This window comes from Neolamprologus brichardi, chromosome 3, assembly GCF_056152115.1.
Source record: "Neolamprologus brichardi isolate AB-2024 chromosome 3, ASM5615211v1, whole genome shotgun sequence".
Taxonomy (NCBI): Eukaryota; Metazoa; Chordata; class Actinopteri; order Cichliformes; family Cichlidae; genus Neolamprologus; species Neolamprologus brichardi.
The window spans coordinates 12,470,620-12,477,879 of record NC_142106.1 but is presented as its reverse complement, the minus strand read 5'-3'; the positions used below and the strand labels follow the sequence as shown (position 1 = coordinate 12,477,879).

The 7,260-nt window shown below is 41.6% G+C and overlaps 2 protein-coding genes across 2 annotated transcripts in view; both read left to right on the top strand.

Moving 5' to 3' along the window:
- The window catches only part of LOC148103525 (cell adhesion molecule CEACAM1-like), a 207,349-nt gene that overhangs the window by 172,703 nt on the left and 27,386 nt on the right, over window positions 1-7,260 (top strand). The window lies entirely within an intron of this gene.
- Window positions 1-7,260, top strand: part of LOC102782894 (Fc receptor-like protein 5) — a 52,882-nt gene that overhangs the window by 45,069 nt on the left and 553 nt on the right. The window lies entirely within an intron of this gene.

The window sequence follows — 7,260 nt, the reverse complement described above, 5'->3', positions numbered from 1 at the left end:
ATCAACAGCTTCTTGATGTGAGGAAAGCCATGCAATAGATCCACACCTCCAGTGAACGGACATGAAAGGTACCTCTCCAGCTCCCCTGCTTCTGGCTTTCCTGACCCCATGGATCCATCATCTTAGTCGGTTAGGCTGCTGTTTGCGCTGGCCTCATCCAGCTCCGTGTCTAGGTGATGTCTGATGAAGTGGAGACCTGTGGAAAGATGAGGTTTTCAAAAGAATTAGCTCTGGTCATTATAGTGCTGTATACACTGCAAAGCTGCGGATGTTTGGCAAGAAGATTTGGTCACACTGGAGATGTTTTTTACTAACTCCTGTAGAAAAACAAAATCTTGTCATTCATATCCCGCACAAACAGTTTGCAATGAATTCCAGATTAAGTTTAAAATAAGAATGCGTGCAAGGCCAAGCAGTGCTCGCCAATAGATCCTCCTGTTTGGCTGTTACTCTGGGAAAAGACGAGAAAGACGGTGATGGAAGCATGACTGGAGCTGCGATGTAGCCTATATAATATTTATATTGTACAAACGTGATAATTCTCTATATTGTAATAACGTGATATTATATTGTTAAAATATGAAAGGTATATTGTTAGAACAATATACTTTTCACTTTTCTATTTTTCTTTTGCCTGGGTGGCAGCTGTACGCTTCTGTATCCGAGGCTTTTCAATGTGGCCTCACAAAACTATCACGACTACATCAACCATGAAAAGAGTTGGATGGACATTGCTGCTCAATCACAGCTGCCTGGTCAATGTTTTTCATTAGTAATTTAGCAAAGTTGATGGTGGTGGTGTGTGTGTCTGTGTGAGTGAGTGAAAGACAGAGAGAGGGAGAACGAGGGACAGATTTTGTATGATAAGCTTCATGTTATGGACGCACAGTTTGAGCACTCAGGTCGCATCAGAGCATCGGCCGTATAGTGTGAGACCTGCATCGTGACCTATGAACTTCTAACTCCTGCGATTTAATTTTATAGTTTGAGCAGGAGCTGAATAACGCGACTGAAAAAAATCGCACAGTGTTTGCCCAGCTTAATGCAGACTGTTTAAACTAAACAAGCTGCTTTTTCACATAATAAACCCTGTCAGCCACAGTATTGCCTTCTGATTTAACAGTTAAAGCAGTAGAGACGAGCTGTTTACATGTGCGTGGAACTCTAGCTTGTTTAACCAGGCTAGCTGTTAGCTTATAGCTAGCTAGCTAACCAGTGTGCAGTTAAAAGGACAGCCGAAGCTGCACAAAACACCCACAAACTTGTCACACTACAACGTAGCGCCGAAAATATGACTCGCAGCTCGAGCTCGACACAGCTACTGTAACATAAGACTATATGGCTTTACTAGTCCCTAAGGACCCCAAAGCGCTTTACACATCCAGTCATCCACCCATTCACACACACATTCACCCAATATACAAATATACAAACATCTAATAAAAATCATGATGACATGATTTTAATGATGATTTTTTGGTTTTAATCCCATAATTGAGAACTCAAATTAGCAACAAACACTTTTCTCTTTAATCTTTTTACCAAATCAAAGATTAATTATTATCAAAACAACTATTTCCTGTAGCACGTTTTTCAATTCATTCAAGAGCAAAAGAATAGCAGCAGTGTGTTAAGCACTGTATACTATATCGTGTTTGAAAATATAGTAATTGGGATCTATAAGTTACCTTTGATTGTGTTATGGCCAACTATCCAAACATAGGGTTATTTCAGCTTGGCGGTGCTAAGTGTGCACATGGGACCCTTTCTCAGCATTCATCTTTATTGCCCGATGTACTGTCCAGCCCTTTCTTTGCCTATACAGTAAACAAACCTGGACCACAGGTGATGCACCAGGGATTCTGTTTTCTAGCCTCAGCTGCCAGAAGGCGAGAAAAACCATTTGTTAGCATAGATAGTAGTGCACTTCTGGCCAACGCACCTGACAAAACTGTCAAATTTCTTAACTGTTAACTGCTCTCTGACTCACTTTGGCCATAACACTGACAACGGGACACATTTCAAAATGATGGATGTAAGACTGCTGCTCAGGAAGTTATGGGGTAGTTCCAGAAAGTTATGTACAGTCATGTGAGAAAATTAGGACACCCTATGGAAGCGTTTGTATTATAAAATATATTTGGATATATGGATATTTAATATCAATTTTAATGATACTGAGGGATCCAAATAATATAACTGCTGAAAGAATTCTGCATTGAGGAGTGGGGAAAACTTTCTTCTGATCGATGTCAGAGACTGGTAAAAGGTTTCTCACTGAAATTATAACAGCCAAAGGGGGCAATGCTAGTTATTAGCGGGTAGGGTGTCCTAACTTTTTCTCACGACTGTATATAAAGGAGGGTCTGAAATGCCCCACGCTTTTTTTTTCCAGTCTGTCATTTTGTGTGTCTTTGCTGTTTGTGCTTTAAGGCTCTTCACCCTGGGGTTTGCTTCGCTTTTCTCGCTTTCTATGTCATTTTGCTGTAAAATGCACTGTTCTGCTCTTCATATGACACAGTTTGATGAACTCTGTTCTAACAATGGTATTCTTTTCCAACACGTTCTCACTCCCAAACCGTAACATTTTACGCTAGGTGACAAATCGTCAACATATTACGTTTTTGGCTACCCACCACGTTCCTAAATGATGACCTCGGAAAAATGAGGAAATGTGAGAACCGTATGGACTCAATCTACACATGTTCGCTCTTTTTCTTCAAATCACTTAGAAACACGTTATTTAACATCATTAAAGTCTTGGTTAAGGTCAGGAAAAAGGTTATGGTTAGGGCTAGGGATAAGGTTAGGTTTAGGGCTGGAATACAGGGCTGGAACGTCGGGAGCGTCATTGCACTGGATTTCAACCATAACCCGCCGCGTACCATAAGAACGCTGAAGGTCTCCTTTTGCGTTCCTCAGGAACGCCCCGGGACGTGACAAAACGTCGGCATGTTACGCCTCGGGAGTGAGAACGGACTGTCTTTTCCAAAGGATCTTTTTGAGAGATTTGATTTTAATTAGATCTGAAAAGCTGGACCCACACCGCACTGGTGTGATAATGTTATCATGTTGGCTTCAAAATTTGCAACCCAACCACTGGGGGTGGCGTGGGGGGTGTCATCTGACTGTTGATATTTTCCAGGATTAAAATGTTAAGTGCCTTGAGATGACTTTTGTTGTGATTTGCTGCTATATCACTAAAATTTGATTGAACTGAATTTCACATATTTTAACAGCATTGATTTAAAAAAATTCTTTCTCTTGTTTAATGATAAAAAATTAAAAGCTTACAGCAGTTTTACCATTCAGACATTTTGCAGTGCAAACACCAATCCTTTCATCATGTACTGTCTTGTTAAAAAATATAATTTTCCATTTTCATTTTTTTCCACCCACCTATATCAGAATAGGCTACGCTGGGTGAGTGCTGAGTGTTTGTATATGTGTGCATGAGGGTGGGAATGCATGTCTGTGTCTGTGTGTGCCTGTTTGTCTGTGTCTATATGTCAGGTCGGGTCTTAGACTCCACCTCTCTGGGAACTCCAAGGCCCTCCAAAGTGTGGAGGCCTATCTCCCCTCACCACACTCCCTGCCAGTGACTGATGCCCTCAGGGGTCGGTGCATTGTTGGTTCTTGGTGTCCGGGGCTGGGCGCTCAGGTCATGTACCAGCTCACTCCCGGTGGCTACTTGGCGCCTGCTGCTCGGTCAGGCCTCTTCCGGGGCGCGGGGGGCCCTCGGGCCTCCGGCCTCTGTGCCTGAGGCTCGGTTCACTCTGGCACAGCTGGCTGCCGGCAGAGCCGGCGGGCACGCCGGTGCAGCCCCCTCTAGCTTCTGCCCGGTGGCTACTGGGTGACCCCTCGTCTGGGGATCCTCAGCCCTTCCCATGAAGGTGGCACGGATGCCCCTCCGGTGGTCCTCCTTGGGCTCTTGCACTCTGGGGCCTCTGGATGTCTGGGGCCTGGATCTCCTCCATGCCTGCTTCATGCCCTGGGGGCGGGGCTATGGCTCTCTACATCCTCTAGCAGACCATTACATGGGGAAACCATTTGAATACAAGCGCGCCGATCCACACAGGTGTGCACACGGGTGTTCACTGTTCGTAGACTTAAATCACACCTTTCTTGGCTTCTACTTCAAAGCACATTGTGCGCTGTCTGTCCTGCGTGCTGCACAACAACATTCAATATTTAGTATTTACTGCTGTTTACACTTAGCTAGATTAATGCGATGGTGTTGTGTATAGTATGTTGCTTTGTTTTGTTTTTTTTGCTTGTTTTCTATTCTTTTTCTCTCAACAGGTGATCCCGGAGATATTTTTTTTCCCCCTTTCTCACTGTCCCTCTCCCCTTCTGTTTTTCTTTTCCTTCCTCTTTCTTTCTCCCTTTCCTATCCCTCACTCATGTCTGTCCCGTCTGTAACAACTGAAAATAAAATAAATAATAAAAACAAAGGTCGATCAATACGGCAATGCCATGATGATCCATTTGGCAAAATAAATCCATTGGGTATCCTTGTTGGTCTTCAGACAACAATTCTGACGGCTAAAGAACCAAATGGGACAGGCAAAAAAAAAAAAAAAAAAAATCAGAATAGGCTGAAAAAAAAAAACAATTACAACAACTGAAAACCACGCAGAGCAACAGGGCGGGGATTAATTTCCTCATGTCCTCAGACTGTAAATGAAAAGGGCTCACATCACCGAGAGGAACGATGGAGGGAACATCTCTGCAATGTCTGTTGAGTAAGTAAAAAGCCTCGTTAAGTTACCTAAAGCTTTTTTTTTTAACAGAAGTTTTGGTGGCTGATCGATGACCGATGAAAGAAAATGACATAAAAGACAAGTGAACCAGAATTTAAAGCAACTTTAAAACACAAAGAAGACACATTTTGGCTGTGAAGAGGAAGTGTGAGCATCTTACTACACAAAACAGGTTCTGAAAAACGGAGTTTAGCAATTTAGTTATTTTTAAAAACCGAACAGTACAGTGAAAATACTTTCTGTGTCTTTTAGACAGTACATACAAAAACTCTACAGTATGAAAACAAAGCAGAAAGATATGAACAAAAATGAAAAATCTTGCTTGTTTAAAAATAATCCAAAAATTCCTCCCTTCCCAGATTAAGATAACAATGTTTAAGCTCTGCTTGATTGATTACTCAGAAGCAGACAAATTAATTGTCTACATACAACATAAACAGCCATCATTAATAATACATCTAATCTAAATAATAATCTGTAACACAAAGTTTTAGCTCTTTAGCCATCCGCCGTTTTTTTTTGTTTTTTTTTTTTCGGAAAAAATATCTACACCCACCACCGCGCTATGAATTGTGGGATATGTGGGGACATGAAGTCTACAATGGACCCAGCCTTCAAATTTGGGGAAATGAAGCGCGCATTTGTCAACCGTATTTGTAGCATACTTTGAATTGGGACACCCTCCGTCGCATCGCTGTGAAATAACCGACACAGCTGTTGTTTTAGTTTCACTTTCCCCTGTGGTGTCGTCCTGCAAATTTGTATCAGCTGTGTCCCCATGTGTTTCCAGTCCCCTCGTCACCTCCCTGTGTATTTATTCTGTGTGTCTCCATTTGTTCCTCATCATGTTGCCTGTGTATCTTCCATTAAGTCGTCATAGTTACACATAGTCATCATAGTCGTGTTTGTTGATTCATAGTTTTCAAGCTGAAGTTTCACAGTCTAGTAGTTTCTCTAGTTTGTTTTTTTGCCTTGATATATGTTCCATGTGTATCAGTCAAAATAAAAGCTCGGCTTTTGTTGGAATTAATTCTGTCTACTCGCCTGTGTCCTCCACACGCACTCCACAGCAAGACTACAATCACTGATCTCTGACACACTGTTATAAAAATAGTTTAAGTTAAAGACTTTGTCTAATCTTGAAAATGAAACATGTTTTATGTAGAGTTTATTTCAGTCAGTGTTCTGTGTTTAGGTCTGTGGATGTGATTCATGTCTGATTGCAGTCATCGTATTTGACAAATCACAATTTTTACATTTTGACATGAATCATAAACCAGATTTTAGAGGAACATTTTTAATCAACACTAACACCAAAGAATCTCCTCTCTTTATCGGGCACAGCAGTACAGAAGAAAATATCATCACTTGACTGACTCATTGATGAAGAATAGATTTTTTTGTGAAAACTCAAACCAACCTTTTCTCTTTAGTTCTGATCTCGCTGCTGAGCTTCACAACACACCAAGGTCAGTAACCTTCTTCTGTCTGTTTAAATGCTTTAAATGTTTAGTGATGTTTCCCATCAGGACTGAAGCTTTGAAGGCAACAACAACAAAAGCAAGCAATTCATTGCATTAATGGTTGACAAAATTACACCAGATAATGTCGCTGAATACATTCAAAATTAAAATTAAAATTTTATTTGTCACATACACAGTCATACACAGTACGATATGCAGTGAAATGCTTAGACAACTGCTCGTGTCCTAAAGAAAAAAAAAGTCTATGAATAAGATAGGAAATAAATATGAAAATTAAAAAGGGTAGGAAGCATTCATGCTACCATAGGGCAAGACGCAGGTCACGAGGCTAAAACATAGGTGAGAATGGTTGTCTATCTCTATGAGAAATATAGAATCATTACTTAACTGCATGTCTTTCGGTTGAACCCTTATTGGGTTCATGTTCATGTTTCACAATGGATCTCATATAAAACTACTTTCTCTTCATCCTGGTATCAAATTAAACAGTTTTACATTTTAACCCTCACAGCTCGTCTGACTGTGAGTCGCAGCAGCTCTCAGTTCTTTGAATATGACTCTGTGACTCTGAGCTGTGAGGAGGACGGCAGCTCTGCTGGATGGACTCTGAGGAGAAACACAAGCAGACAACAGAGGACTCAGTGTGGAGATGGGTGGGGAAAACCAACTGGTTCTTCCTGTAACATCGTACTTTTCTCGTCAGAAAGTGGAGTTTACTGGTGTGAGTCCAGAGAGGGTCCCATCAGTAACATGGTTAACCTGACAGTCACTGGTAAGCTGAGTGTGTGGAGTTAGTGTTGATGAAGCTGTGTGTAAATGGATGAAATGCTGTAGTTTGTCTCTGTGTTGAGGTGGATCAGTGATCCTGCAGAGTCCTGTCCTCCCTGTGATGGAGGGAGATGACGTCACTCTGCTCTGTAAAACACAGACCACTCCCTCCAACCTCCCAGCTGCTTTCTATAAAGATGGCTCCCTCATCAGGAAGCAGCCTACAGGTCACATGACTATCCAGC